At 51.2% G+C, this 14731-nt stretch overlaps 2 long non-coding RNA genes across 5 annotated transcripts in view; both read left to right on the top strand.

Annotated features, from left to right (window-relative positions):
• The window catches only part of LOC139030833 (uncharacterized), a 65676-nt gene that overhangs the window by 2002 nt on the left and 48943 nt on the right, over window positions 1-14731 (top strand). The window lies entirely within an intron of this gene.
• Window positions 4672-11032, top strand: LOC139030832 (uncharacterized). The gene is made up of 3 exons (XR_011483243.1): window positions 4672-9915; window positions 10039-10146; window positions 10388-11032. It is a non-coding gene; the product is annotated as an uncharacterized lncRNA (long non-coding RNA).

Genomic DNA, 14731 nt, shown 5'->3' with positions numbered 1-14731 from the left:
GGGGATGTGGCCCCTCCGCAGGCCACAGTAGCCCTGGCCTGATACTGGAGGAGACGCAAGGCCAGACCACTGGAGGCTAACAGGCTGATTCTGCCTCTTCTGCCTGTGGGTGGCAGGGACCTTGGCAAAGGGGTCCTGAGATGAGGAGACCAGTGCCCCCTTGCTGTCTTTGAGGGCAAATAGAAACTTATGGGGAGCAGGGACTGCAGGCTGGCCTATGGGGCCTGGGGCTGCCTTATATTCTGTAAAAACTGACCCTCATTTACAAAAAGGGTCGGGGGGCTTCCCAGCTAGCTCAGCTGGTAAAGAAGCTGCCTGCAGTGCAGGAGACCCTGGTTCAATCCCTGGGTGGGGAAGATCCCCTGGAGAAGGAAATGGCAACCCACTGCAGTATTCTTGCCTGGAGAATCCCATGGACAGAGGAACCTGGTGGGCTATTGTCTATGCGGTTGCAGAGAAACAACAACAACGACAACAATGAAAACTGACCCTCATCCACGCTGGGGAGCAGGATATATTCTATTTCTTGGTTTGCATGCTGGTTAGTTATACAGGTGGGTTTACTTAGTGAAAATTCTTACAGCTGAATACCTAGCATGTGACTGTTCAGTTCAGTCCCTTGGTCGTGTCTGACTCTTTGCCACCCCATGGACTGCAGCACACCAGGCTTCCCTGTTCATCATCAACTCCCAGAGTTTACTCAAACTCATGTCTACCAAGTCAGTGATGCCATCCAACTACCTCATCCTCTGTCATCCCCTTCTCCTCCTGCCTTAAATCTTTCCCAGCATCAGGGTCTTTTCCGATGAGTCAGTTCTTCACATCAGGTGGCCCAAGTATTGGAGTTTCAGCTTCAGCATCAGTCCTTCCAATGAATATTCAGGACTGATTTCCTTTAGGATGGACTGGTTAGATCTCCTTGCAGAGGGGAAACTCTCAAGAGTCTCCTCCAACACCACAGTTCAAAAGCATCAATTCTTCAGCGCTCAGCTTTCATGTACATCTGTACATGACTACTGGAGAAACCATAGCTTTGACTAGATGAAATTTTGTCAGCAAAGTAATATCTCTGCTTTTTAATATACTGTCTAGGTTGGTCATAGCTTTTCTTCCAAGGAGCAAGTGTCTTTTAATTTCATGGCTACAGTCACCATCTGTGGTGATTTTGGAGCCCAAGAAAATAAAATCTCTCACTGTTTCCATTGTTTCTCCATCTATTTGCTATGAAGTGATGGGATCGGATGTCATGAATTTGGTTTTTTGAGCACTGAGGTTTAAGGCAGCTTTTTCACTCTCCCATTTCACTTTCATCAAGAGGCTCTTCAGTTCCTCTTCGCTTTCTGCCATAAGGGTGGTGTCATCTGTGTATCTGAGGTTATTGATATTTCTCCCGGCAATCTTGACTCCAGTTTGTGCTTCCTCCAGCCTGGCGTTTCCCATGATATACTCTGTGTGTGTGCATGTTTTGTCCCTCAGTCGTGTCCGACTCTGCGACCCCATGGACTGTGACCTGCCAGGCTCCTCTGTCCACGGGATTCTCCAGGCAAGGATACTGGAGTAGGTTGCCATTTCCTTCTCCAGGGATCTTCCCCAGCCAGAGATCAAACCCAGGTCTCCTGCGTTGCAGGCGGATGCTTTGCCATCTGAGCTACTAGGGAAGACCCTAGTATATACTCTGCCTATAAGTTAAACATGGTGACAATATACAACTCCTTTCCCAATTTGGAACCAATCCATTGTTCCATGTCCGGTTCTAACTGTTGCTTCTTGACCTGCATACAGGTTTCTTTCTTTTCTTCTTTTTTTTTTTTTGCATACAGGTTTCTTAGGAGGCAGGTAAGGTGGTTTGGTATTCCCATCTCTTGAAGAATTTTCCGCAGTTTCTTGTGATCCACACAGTCAGAAGCTTTAGGGTAGTCAATGAAGTAGAAGTAGATGTTTTTCTGGAATTCTCGTGCTTTTTTTTTATGATCCAGTTGGTGTTGGCAATTTGATTTCTGGTTCCTCTGCCTTTTCTAAATCTAGCTTGAACATCTGGAAGTTCTTGGTTCACGTACTGTTGAAGCCTAGCTTGGAGAAATTTGAGCACTAGCATGTTATTAGTGAATGAAGTTGCTCAGTCGTGTCCGACTCTGCGACCCCATGGACTGTAGCCTACCAGGCTCCTCCCTCCATGGGATTCTCCACACAAGAATACTGGAGTGGGTTGCCATTCCCTTCTCCAGGGGATCTTCCCTGACTCAGGAATCGAACCCCGGGTCTCCTGCATTGCAGGCAGACGCTTTAACCTCTGAGCCACTGGGGATGAGCGCAATTGTAGTTTGAACAGCCTTGGGCTCCCCTGGTGGCTCAGCTGGTGAAGAATCCGCCTGCAATGCAGGAGACCTGGGTTCGATCCCTGGGTTGGGAAGATCCCCTGGAGAAGGGAACGGCTACCCACTCCAGTATTCTGGCCTGGAGAATTCCATGGACTGTGCAGTCCATGGGGTCACAAAGAGTCAGACACAACTGATTGACTTTCAAATAAATAAAATATATTGAACATTCTTTTTTTTTTTTTTGCATTGCCCTTCTTTGAGACTGGATTCCAGTCCTGTGGCCACTGCTGAGTTTTCCAAATTTGCTGGCATATTGAGTGCAGCAATTGAACAGCATCATCTTTTAGGATTTGAAATAGCTTGACTGGAATTCCGTCACCTCCACTAGCTTTGTTCAGAGTGATGCTTCCTAAGGCCCACTTGACTTCCCACTCCAGGATATCTGGCTCTAGGTGAGTGATCACACCATCGTGATTATCTGGGTCATTAAGATCTTTTTTCTACAGTTCTTCTGTGTATTCTTACCACCTCTTCTTAATATCTTTTGCTTCTGTTAGGTCCAGACTGTTTCTGTATTTTATTGTGCCCATTTTGCATGAAATGTTCCCTTGGTATCTCCAATTTTCTTGAAGAGATCTCTAGTCATTCCCATTCTATTGTTTTCCTCTACTTCTTTGCATTGATCACTTAGGAAGGCTTTCTTACCTCTCCTAGCTATCTTTGGATCTCTGCATTCAGATGGGTGTATCTTTCCTTTTCTCCTTTGTCTTTGCTTCTCTTCGTTTCACAGCTACTTGTAAGGCCTCCTCAGACAACCATTTTGCCTTTTTGCATTTCTTCTTCTTGGGGATTTTTTTTTAAGTCTTTATTGAATCTGTTACAATGTTGCTCCTGTTTTATATTTTTGTTTTTTGGCCTGGAGGCATATGGGATCTTAGCTAACATTCCAGGTTCCTATGCAGTATTGTTCTTTACAGCATTGGACTTTACTTCTGTCACCAGTCATACCCACGACTGGGCGTTGTTTTCACTTTGGCTCAGCCTCCTCTTTCCATCCTGAGCTATTTCTCCACTCTTCTCCAGTAGCATATTGGACACCTACTGACCTGGGGGGTTCATCTTTCAGTGTCATATCTTTTTGCCTTTTCATCCTGTTCTGAATGCCTAGAGTGTAACTGAGGCCCAGAGACAGTCAGTGCCCTGGTCCCCCAGCACTAAGACAGAACCGGATCTGAAACAAGACCTGTCTCCCCGGCTGCAAGGCCCTATGTTTTCTCTGACACTCCTCTCCCTCCTACCCCATCTGACATCCCACCCGCCATCAGTATGCAGGAGGGTGGACAGAGGAGTGCGAATGGGGAAGGAGGGGAGGAAGAAGTCAAGGGTAACTGTCCTGAACACCCCCCCCTCCCCAGCCACCAGGCCCATCCCAGCCTCATTCATTCACAGGGGACCCCTGGCCACTCCCCAGACTGTTGCCCTCCTGCCTCTGAGCTTTTCCCTATGTTGCAGGCCTGCAAACCGTCTGGGCACCAAGCCCTGAGCTGGGCTTCAGGGATGCAACTGTGAACCAGGGCCCACTGTCCCTGCCCGTGGGGCGCTTTCAGTGTCGCCTGAATGTGTTGAGCACCTTTACTTAGGCTTTTATAAACACGCAGGTACAGATGAGGACAAGCTTCCCTGGTCACTTAGTGGTAAAGAATCTGCCTGCCAATGCAGGAAACGTGGGTTCGATCCCTAGGTTGGGAAGATGCCTTGGAGAAGGAAATGGCAACCCACTTTGGTATTCTTGCCAGGAGAATCCCATGGACAGAGGAGCCTGGTGGGCTACAGTCCATGGGGTCTCAAAGAGTTGGACACAACTTAGCTACTAAACAACAACGACATACAAGGACATGTGTTCATCTCCGTATTGGATTTCTCCAGAAGATGGCACAAAAAAACCTGTCCGAACGTTTTGGCCAACCCACCATGTGTGTATTTGTGCATTGTGTACATGGGCGTGGCTGTACACGTGTATACGTACTGCTCAGTCTGCGTGCACACATATGTATAAGCGTGGGTAGCACCGTATAGGCATGAATAACTGTATGTGTGTGCATGTGTTCATTTATGTAAATGTGCATCTTTATGTGTGTTGCACGTGCCTGTGTACATCTGTTTATACTTGGTTTTCAGCACACATTTGTGTAGGGGATTGAACATCTCTGTGAATGCTTAGAAGCACACAGGATGGGCATCTCTGTGGATGGACAGAGGTGCAGAGATGTGCCGGAAGGGGCTGTGTGTCTGGACACCGGCTATGTACTTGCATTCTGAGTGTATGATGTGTGCATGATGGCACTCATGGGTATGCAGGTGTATGCAGGGCAGGTACACACCTTTGTGGTTTCAGGCCTTCCTTGTGTTTGTGTGTGCCCATGCGAATCCTCTATGTGTGTGCACGTCGGTGTAGGGAGCGCCTCCCTAGTGCATGTGCATTTCTGAGGTTGTGTATGTTCGTGCCTGTGTCTGTGTTTGCCTGCATGCCCGTTCTGAGCATGCACACAGCGCCCTGGGTGTGTGTCACCCCACATCCATTAGGGAGCACAGCACACTCCTGTGGGGAGGAGGGTGCTTCCCCATCTTTCAGCAGAGCTCGAGAAAAGACAGAGAGACCCAGGCAGGGCTTGGCTGCCGCTTACCTGGTACAAGATGCTGAAGAGGGAGGTAGAAGCTGGCCAGGACTGCCAGCTGCCTGCTGCACCCAGCCGGGATCCAGGGAAATGGCCTCCTCCCCGCACCTCCTCCCGGCCTCTAGGGATGGCAGGGGCAGGACGCAGCAGGTGGCCTTGCCGAGCAGGCTGAGGCCTCCCCTGGGCCCCTTGCCAAGGGAGGCTTTCCTGAGCCTTTGAGTTTAGAGAGGTCGGCCGCGCCTGCCACCTCCCTGCTCAGGCCTCTCACACCTGTGCCCCGGCCTGTCTGCTGCGAGCATCATAGGCTCCAGTGGCAGGCGGTGGAGCCTGGCTCCTCTCGACTTTTTCTCCATCCCATCTCCCTGGCTTCAAGGCTCAGGTTGGGACTGCATCAAGGCTCTCCTCTTAAGCAGCTGGAGCCTCTGGTGAAGGCAAGATGCGCAAGAACATCCTTCCTTTTTTTTTTTTAAAGTAAAAAAAAAAATTAATTGAAGGATAATTGCTTTACAGAATTTTACTGTTTTCTGTCAAACCTCAACATGAATCAGCCATAGGTATACATATCCCCTCCCTTCTGAACCTCCCTCTCATCTCCTGCCCCATCCCACCCCTCTAGGTTGATACAGAGCCCCTGTTTGAGTTTCCTGAGCCATACAGCAAATTCCCATGGCTATCTATTTTACACATGGCAATGTAAGTTTCCATGTTACTCTTTCCATACATCTCACCCTCTCCTCACCTCTCCCCATGTCCATAAGTCTATTCTCTATGTCTGTTTCTCCATTGCTGCCCCTGTAAATAAATTTCTCAGTACCATTTTTCTAGATTCCATATATATGCGTTAGAGTATATTTGTCTTTCTCTTTCTGACTTACTTCACTCTGTATAATAGGTTCTAGGTTCATCCACCTCATTAGAACTGAGTCAAAGGCGTTCCTTTTTATGGATGAGTAATATTAAAAAGTATTTATTTATTTGACTGTGCCAGATCTTAGTTGCAGCATGCAGGATCTTCCATCTTCACTGAGGCACGTGGGGTCTTTAGTTGTGGCATGTGGGATCTAGTTCCCTGACTGGGGATCGAACCTGGACCTCCTGCATCGGGAGTGTGGAGTCTTTGTCACTGGACACCAGGGAAGTCCCAGTGCATCCTTCCTTAAGTTGCCGGCCTGGGTGGTAGTGACGAAGCCCGGTGTGCAGAAAACGAGCTTGTTCATGCTTTTTCTGTCCATGGGAACCTCTGTGGCTCCTGACGTAGGGCTGTGATGGTCTTCTGCCCACCACAGCTTGCTTCTCCCCCCCATCCCCATCTGACTCCCTCATCCCTTTGGGGTTGCTGTACCCTGGTCCCTGGGGCCCCTCCTCACCCCGCACAATGCTTCATTCTCAGAAGACGTTGGGGCCTCCCACAACAACCCTCCTTTCCTCACTCAGTCCCCCTCCAGCACCACCAGGAACCCCTGGCCAATACGCTGGGCTCCCTCTTTCTCCATCCTGTTGCTTCCGGGGCACTTGGCTTGGCTCCTGCACCGTGGTCCACCCTGACCTGGTCATCGCTCGCATGCCTGTACTTCTGAGGTCCGAAATTCAGACATCCCTGCCTCCACCCCACCTCCCACCTATCTAGCCCTCACGCTTTTGTGAGTCTTTCATGCTTGCCACCTTCTTCCAGACCCCTCTGGTCCCAACCATCCTCAGGACAGCTACCCTTTTCTGTGCAGTGTCCTGAGATGTTCCCCCTGTAGGGCCAAGCCAGCCTCACCAGACTTCACCTCTAAGTGACCACATTGCCACTTTAGATCTCCAATACCATGGCCTTCTGGACGTCTATCTCCAGTCCAGATCCATTGTCTTCTGAACACTAGACCCACCGTGTTTGCTGCCCTTGACATCTCCTCTGTGTCCTTAAAGCCCACGCAGGCCCTTCCCACCCCAATCCCACCCTCCCGTCCTCCAGGCCTCCCCCTCAGAGAATGGTACCCCAGCCATGTATGTCTTCTGGGCCAGAAGTCAGGACATCGCCCTGGTCTGCTTCTCCTCCCCCACCTTCCACATCCAGTCAGTCACCAAGCATCTGTGCTTAGGGTTCACTGAACTTCTTGGATACTTTCATTAAATTTGGAAGTCTTTATTCCATGAGTTCTTCCAATATTTTTCTGTTCCCCTTCCCCCTTCCCTCTGGGACTCCAATTATCCATATATTAGGCTGTTTGGAATTATTCTACAGCTGACTGTTGTTCTTCTCATTTTTAAAAACATTTTTTCTCCATGTTTCATTTTGGATAGTTTTTATTGCTATGCCTTCATGTTCACGAACATTTCTTCTGCCTTATCTAATCTGCCACAGATCCCACTCAGTGTATTTTTTACCTCAGACATCGCAATTTTCAACTCTTAAAAGTTAATTTGGGTCTTTTGTCTATCTTCATGTCTCTAGCATTTTGAAAATATGGAATAGAGTTATAAAAGCTGTTTTAGAATCCTCCTCTGCTAATTCTAACATCTGTGTCAGTTCTGGGTCAGTTGCCATTGACTGATTATTCTTTTTTTTATGGCTTATGTTTTCCAGCTTCCTTGTATGCATGATAATTTTTAGTGGATGCCAGACATTGTGATTTTGGGATATTTTTGTATTCTTATAAATCTTCTTGAGCTTTCTTCTGGGAAACAGTTAAATTAGTTGGGATCCAATTGATGTTTTTGGGTCTTGCTTGAAGATTTATTAGGTGGGTTTTTAGCAATACTGCTAGGACTAACTCTTCCCCACCTCGAGACAAGACCTTCCTAAGTGCTCTCCCCTCTTCCCTGTGAATTATGACTTTTCCAGTCTGGCTGGTGGGAACAGGCAGTATTCCCAGCCCTGTGTGAGCATCAGACACAGTTCCCTGTAATCCTTTCATAGAGTTCTTTCTTGAAAACCACTGTTATTTTTTTTTTTTCTTCTGTCTGAAGTTTTTGGTTGTTTCAGGTGGGATAGGAAATCTGGCCTCCATTACTTCATCTTGGCCAGAAGCAGAAGTCAGTTGTCCTTGTTTTTCAGCTGCTCATGTGGTGTCTGACTCTTTGTGACCCCATGGACTGCAGCACGCCAGGCTTCCTGGTCCTTCACCATCTTCCAGAGTTTGCTCTGACTCTTTGAGACCCCATGAACTGCAGCATGCTAGGCTTCCCTGTCCTTCACTATCTCTCAGAGTTTGGTCAAACTCATGTCCATTGAGTCAGTGAAGCCATCCAACCTTCTCATCAGAAGTGAGTTACCAAATCTTAATGATTCTACTTCCTAGTAACTCTTGAATCTCTTTCCTTCTCTCCCAACCCCTGCCATGGATCCAGACCCCAGTGGCTCTTGCCTGGCATAACACCCACAGCCTCCTGGGCTTTTTATTTTCTGTCCTGTCATTTCACGTGGCAGCAGCCAGAGCCATCTTTCCAGACTGCAGTCTGACCATCCCGCTCCCTAGTTCAAATCCTTTGACTCCTCATCATCTTGGAGTTAATTTCAAACTCCTGCTTGTGGCTCCCTGGGTCTTGATACAGCCAAACTGAACTGCATGCAACTCTCCCAAGGGATCATTCTTGCCCTGTGGAGCCTTTGTTGTTACTCCTGTCTCCCCTCTTCCCTTCTTCTCCTCCACCTTATCTGGGAGGCCCTCCCACCCCTCTCTTTTGCAAACCTTCACAAATAGCTCTGGATCGTAAGTGCCTGGGATGACTGTGTCCCCAAGGTTGGGCCTCCCTGAGGGCAAGACCCTGGCCCCTCATGCTGAGCCCTTCCTAACTTATCCATTGAATGAATGAATAACAAGAAGGGAAGAGCATAATGGACCACAGGGAGGGCTGCCACGAAGGGGAGGAAGACCAGGACTGTGGCTCGAGAGTCTGTGTCCTCCTCCTAGCCCTCCCCCACTGGCCCACTTGCTGTGTGATTGCAGGCCCTCACTACACATGATGACGTGGTCTCTGGGGTCCTCTGGCTCAGCTGCAACACTTGCCTGTTTCCACAGCATCACAGCATGATTTGCTGTCATTCTGAACCAATCCCCCTTGTTTGACTGATAGGGAAACCGAGGCCCAGTGGTGGGGGAGAGCTGGACCCTCAGGTCACTAAAAAGTTGTTGCTGAGCCATGAAAGACACCAGGATTCTTGGCTTCCAGAGGCGAGAAATTCAATCCGGGGCCAGTGACGAGGCTTGGTCGCTCAGAGCTTTTGTGTAATAAAGTTTCATTAAAGTATAAAAGTAATAGACAAACCTCCTGACCTAGACATCAGAAGCGAGCAGAAAGAGTGCCCCTTGCTAGTTTTTAGCAAGCTGTTTTATCTCTGTTAGAAAGCCGTTAATCAGATAAGAGGGACACCTCCAGGCTGAGGGGGTTTCACCAGGCCCCTCTCCCACAATATTTATTTTTGAAATAGGATGGAATGAGGCGTGTCATTCCCCAGCCATAAAACAGTTGATATGAATACTGGTTTGCTGAGCTATTACCAGCCCAAGGTTTGAGAAAAGAAAAAAAGTTAGTCTTAGGTGGAACCATTTGGAAGAAAGGCAAATTCCAAAGCAAATACATAGTTTCATTAACATAGCTTAAGAAAAGCATTTCCATAAGAAAAATACATGGGTTAGCTCAAGGTTTGAGAAAAGTTAAGTTCAGGTGGAACCAGGTGTCGTCATGGCAACACGGAATTTTAAGAGAAACCTCCTTTTAATTTTGTATAGAGAAGGGAAAAAAAAAATCTGACACTTGTAGTTTGTTTCCACCTGCCACTTAAGGAAGAGAGAAAACATGTCTGACCCTTGCAGCCTATTTCCTCCGTTTGGAGACCCCTGGCCTTCCTGCCCGTCACCCTCTCATCACTGGCGCATCATCTGCAGAGTCCAGCTTGAGGCCCACATGCCAACTCAGTTCTGTGATTCTGGGCTTTGGTAGGGAGTGTGGAGAAAAAGGAGTCCCCACTCCCCATGTCCTGAACGGCAGCCTCATGGGCGGGCTGGGGCACTCCGGGACTGGGACCAGGGCTTGCTTCTCTGTGCCTGGTGTCTCCCCAGGATTCAGATCCCACCAGTAGAGCACCGGAGGAGGAGGGTCGCTCTGAAGCGGTCACACGTCTGACTGTGGTGGGAACTGAGCAGGAGGAGGCTCAAGGTCAGCCTGAGGTCAGCCCTTGTCCACTTTAATTATTCATTAACCAGGCAGTCTAGGCACTGAGTTAATGACCAACACTAACTGGGGAGGGGGTAAATTCTTCCCCTGAGTGTGGGCATGACCTGCAAGGGCAGGGAAGCCTGTAAATGAACAATTGGTGGAAAAGCTCTTCCCTTTTCATTCATTTTCACCCCTTCATTGATTCAGTCACTCACTCACTCACGAATCCACTTCTCTCTCTGTGCCTGACAGTGAGCAGAATCTTGGAAACCCAGCCGGTGCGGGAGAGGCAGAGCTGCAGAGACAAGGGCAGTCCAGAGTGGTCAGTGCTGCCAGGGGAGTGCAGAGGAGACCCCCACCCCCAGGCCAGCTTGGTGGAGTTGCTGAGGCTGCTTGGAGAGGGTCAGGCCCCAGAGGAGATGGGCAGGTCCCATGCGGCCAGACCACATCTGCTGGTTTGTGGGATGTGGGGGCCTTGTAGGGTTCTCGGCCCCACCCCACCCCCCTCAGCTTCTGTAACATCTCTGAGGACAGGGATGAAGCATCAAGCCCACTGCTGTTTCACCAAGAGATACAACAGGGGACTTCCTCCAGTGGTCTGGCCAGCTCCTGCCCCATCTCCAGTGCCTGGCCCCCAGGCAATGCCCCCGGACAAGATGAATCAGGAAGGGGTCCAGGGAGGCCAAGGTGCAGGCTGAGGATGGGACAGGGTGTCCTCCCTTGGGGTTCCATGGGTGCCCAGCTGAGGTGAAGATCCTGTCCGAGGGGAGGTTCCAAGGACGGAGAAGCTCCAGAGACCATCTGGGCCTGGGCTTGGAGGAGCCTTGTGTGACCAGTGCAGATGGAAATTGGACTGGGAGGTGAAGCTGGGCTCAGCAGTGGGAGGGCAGAGAGAGGGGGAGCAGGGAAGACCGCAGTGGGGGCAGCGGGTGGGGCGGGGGTCTTCTGGGAGAGTGGTGGGAGCCATGGGGGCTTTTCGGAGGACCCTGTGGGGGATCGAGTTGCTGGGACTGGCCTGGGAGCCGGGGACCGGGTGCCTAGGTGTGTCCTCATGTGCGTGTGTCATTGCACATGTATGCTGGTGGTTCCCCCTGCTCATGCCTGCTGGGTAAATGGCTCCCGTCTGAAGGCCCCGTCCTCTCGCAGTAAGGTCTCCTTACTAGGGCCCTCCCTAGCCATTCCCCATCACCTCTGGAGAAGTTGGCAGGACGAGAGGGGCTGGAGCCTCACTGTTGCCCCTTCCCCTCCCTATTCATTTGGTGAGATTGAGAACTGGGCCCCAGTGGGCTGTGTTCCCATCCCATCCTCACTTGATTCAGGGAAGTGCTCCAGATAAAGGTGTGATGCTCTTTGCAACCACATGGACTGTAGCCCGCCAGGCTCCTCTGTCCATGGAGTTCTCCAGGCAAGAATACTGGAGTGGGTTGCCTTTCCCTTCTCCAAAGGATCTTCCCAACCCAGGGATCAAACCCAGGTCTCCTGCATTGCAGGCATACTCTCTACCGTCTGAGTCACTAGAGAAGCCCCTTGAAATAAAGGTGTGTCCCCTTAAATTGATTTTTTAAATTTTTTGATGGAATCCTAGTTCCCTGACCAGGGATCAAACCTGCACCCGCCTGCAATGGAAGCACCGAGTCCTCACCCCTGGATCTCCAGGGGAGTCTCAAGGTGGCTCCTCTTATTGAAACTAAACAAAACCATTCTGAGGACACTTCACAGCCCCTGTCTCAGCCTGTCCCGGTTTGAGAACAAGAATCCTGGAGCGGAACCCAGGCATGGAGGCCTCATGAGGCGGACAAGGGGAGAAGCCCACCCGGGCGGGGGGTTGGGGGGTGGTTTTGCTTCCCCCAGGCTGGCCTTTAACCCCACGACCTCAGTCTGGGCCTCACCGCGAAGCCTCAACCACTGTGGGAGGCCCTGATGCCTCCCTCCACCGGACTCCAAGCGGTGGGGCTGAATCTCATCTCAACGGGTGGGCCCAACGCTGGAAGCCGACGAGTTGGTGAGGAAGCGCTGGATCTGTGCTCTGGCCCCCGGGGAACTGGAGGGCGCGGGCTCCAGGCAGCCGGCGGGGGCAGCTGGGCCTGGAGGGTGGGGGCGGGGGTGGAACTGCAATTCCAGCCTGGGGAGGGGCGGGCATCAGACGGACCCCCCCCTCCCTCCCAACAAAGGCCTAGCCGGGAGGAGAGGGCCGGTTTGTTCAGCTCTGCCGCTGGTCGAGGGGGGGCAGGAAGCAGAGTTTCAAAGCGGTTTCACCCTTTGTTATCCCTGCTCGGTCCCACCCTCCACACCCCGGCTGCATTCCAGAACCTGGGGGGGGGGGGGTCTTGCCCCCGGGAGAAATCCGCTTAAGCGAGGAGGCTCGGGTTACAGTCGAGGTGCTGGGGAGGAGTCGGGCCCTTCCCAGCCTGACACCGAACATTCCGGAAGGTTGGTCTCCGGGTCCACCTGGTCCCTGCCCTGGGATCCCCTGGGGCCCTCGGGCCTCGAGGGGAAGGAGCGGGGAAGAGGATGGAAAATCTGGGGGTAGCGGGGTCCGGGTCCTCGTGTACGCATGGGACAAGACGGGGTTTGGGTGGGTTTTTTGTTTTCCTGGGAGGGGACCCAGGACTTTTCTGCCCCGGGGTGTGATCTCAGACAGAATCTGGAGGGTGACTCCTGATTGGCACAAGGTGGGCTGGGGTGAGGCGGGAGGCTTTCTTTCCAAACAGGGCAAACTGTGTGTCTCTGCCTTTCGGTACTTCCCTGCCGTGTACTTTACAGAAGCTGGAACGCTCTCGGGTTACACAAACAGCTCCGCGGTTTCATACATGTCTGTTCCTGTGTGATCACTACCCTGGGCAAGGATCCAGGCTCCATCACCTGGGGATGTTCCCGTCATGCTCCACCCCACAGGGATCTGCTAATCTCTCCTTCACCAGGACAGCTTGCTTTCCATTTACACACAAGTATAATCAGAGGACGGAGAAGGCAATGGCACCCCACTCCAGTACTCTTGCCTGGAAAATCCCATGGACAGAGGAGCCTGATAGGCTGCAGTCTATGGGATCGCGACTTCACTTTCATGCATTGGAGAAGGAAATGGCAACCCCCTCCAGTATTCTTGCCTGGAGAATCACAGGGACGGGGGAGCCTGGTGGGCTGTCTATGGGGTTGCGCAGAGTCGAACACGACTGAAGTGACTTAGCAGCAGCAGCAGCATAATCAGAGGAGGGTCTCTTTTATGCCTGGCTTTAAAAAACGGTATTCATGTCTTTGGTTGCGGTGGGTCTTAGTTGCTGCACACAGGATCTTCGATTAATTGAGGCTAGTGGGACTTGGTTCCCGGACCAGGAATCAAACCGTGGCCCCCTGCATTGGGAGCCTGGAGTCTCAGCCGCTGGGCCACCAGGGAAGTCCCTATGCCTGGCTTTTTCGCTCCACATATTTTGGGGATTCATCTATGTCACTGAGCACATGAGTACCTGTTGTTCAGTTGAATGTCACCATTTATTTATCCCATCTCCCGTCAATGGCTATTCCAACTTCTGGTCTCTGACTGATGAGTGAGGTTACTGTGTTACCTGTTCTTTGTGGAGTGGGAGAGACTTGATATGACGCTTTTATTCATCCCCTGATTCCTGACTAGAAGCACATAGAGCCTCGGGGCCTTTGCATACGCTGTTATGTCTGTCTGGACGCTCTGTTCCTGGACCTCTCAGAGATCTCGGCCTCCCCTGATCCCCTGGTCTGACGTTGTCCCCCAGCCCTCATGCCACATTCCTCTTCTTGCCTCTGTCGTCTTTATGGCACTTGTTGCCATTTGCGTCCATCTGTCCCTGGACTTGTCTCTTGGATGCCAGGCCTTTACCCAAAGGCTCCTGCTGTCTGGAGGCAATCACGTCTGCCTCGTGTACCCTAGCGCTTAGCACAGGGCCTGGTGTGGGGTGGTGGTCCCTCAGATATTTGTGGGTGCTTCTGTAGGCACTGCTTCCCCGGGGGCTCAGTGGTAAAGAATCCGCCTGCCAATGCAGGAGACGCAGGTTTGATCCCTGGATGGGGATGATCCCTTGGAGAAGGAAATGGCAACCCACTCCAGTATTCTTGCCACGGAAATCCCATGGACAGAGGAGCCTGGTGGGCCACAGTCCCCATGGTTGAAAGAGTGGGATGCAACTTAGCGACTAAAGAACAACAACTGTAGGCATCGGGAGGCGGGGACTCTGCTGGCCTCAGAAGTGTAGCCTCTTCTGGGGAGGCTTCCGGCAACCATGACCCCTGTCCCAAGAGGCCAGCCAAGGAGGGGTGGGAGATCTGCGGGCTACAGTCGTATCTGCCTTATCTCTTGGCTAATGGTTTGCCAACATAAGCAAACCATTCCAGGAGACAGGAGGGTGGGGGCAGAGTTCAGCCTTGTCTCCACTCCTGCCTCAACCTGAGCAGCTGTCTTCATCTGTTTTATAAACACAGGTATAGAAAAGGGAGGTTTGGAAATGACTGCTGTAGGCAATAGGGAGCTATGGAGGATTTAAGAGAATGATACGGAGGAAGTCAGCAGCGACCGTCTATCCCGGGCTGGTAGAAAGAAGGGCTAGACTTGATCATTTTGCCATCAGC

The sequence above is a fragment of the Odocoileus virginianus genome, chromosome 2, assembly GCF_023699985.2.
Source record: "Odocoileus virginianus isolate 20LAN1187 ecotype Illinois chromosome 2, Ovbor_1.2, whole genome shotgun sequence".
Taxonomy (NCBI): domain Eukaryota; kingdom Metazoa; phylum Chordata; class Mammalia; order Artiodactyla; family Cervidae; genus Odocoileus; species Odocoileus virginianus.
The sequence above is the reverse complement of the archived record's forward strand: the minus strand, read 5'-3'. Positions and strand labels throughout refer to the sequence as shown.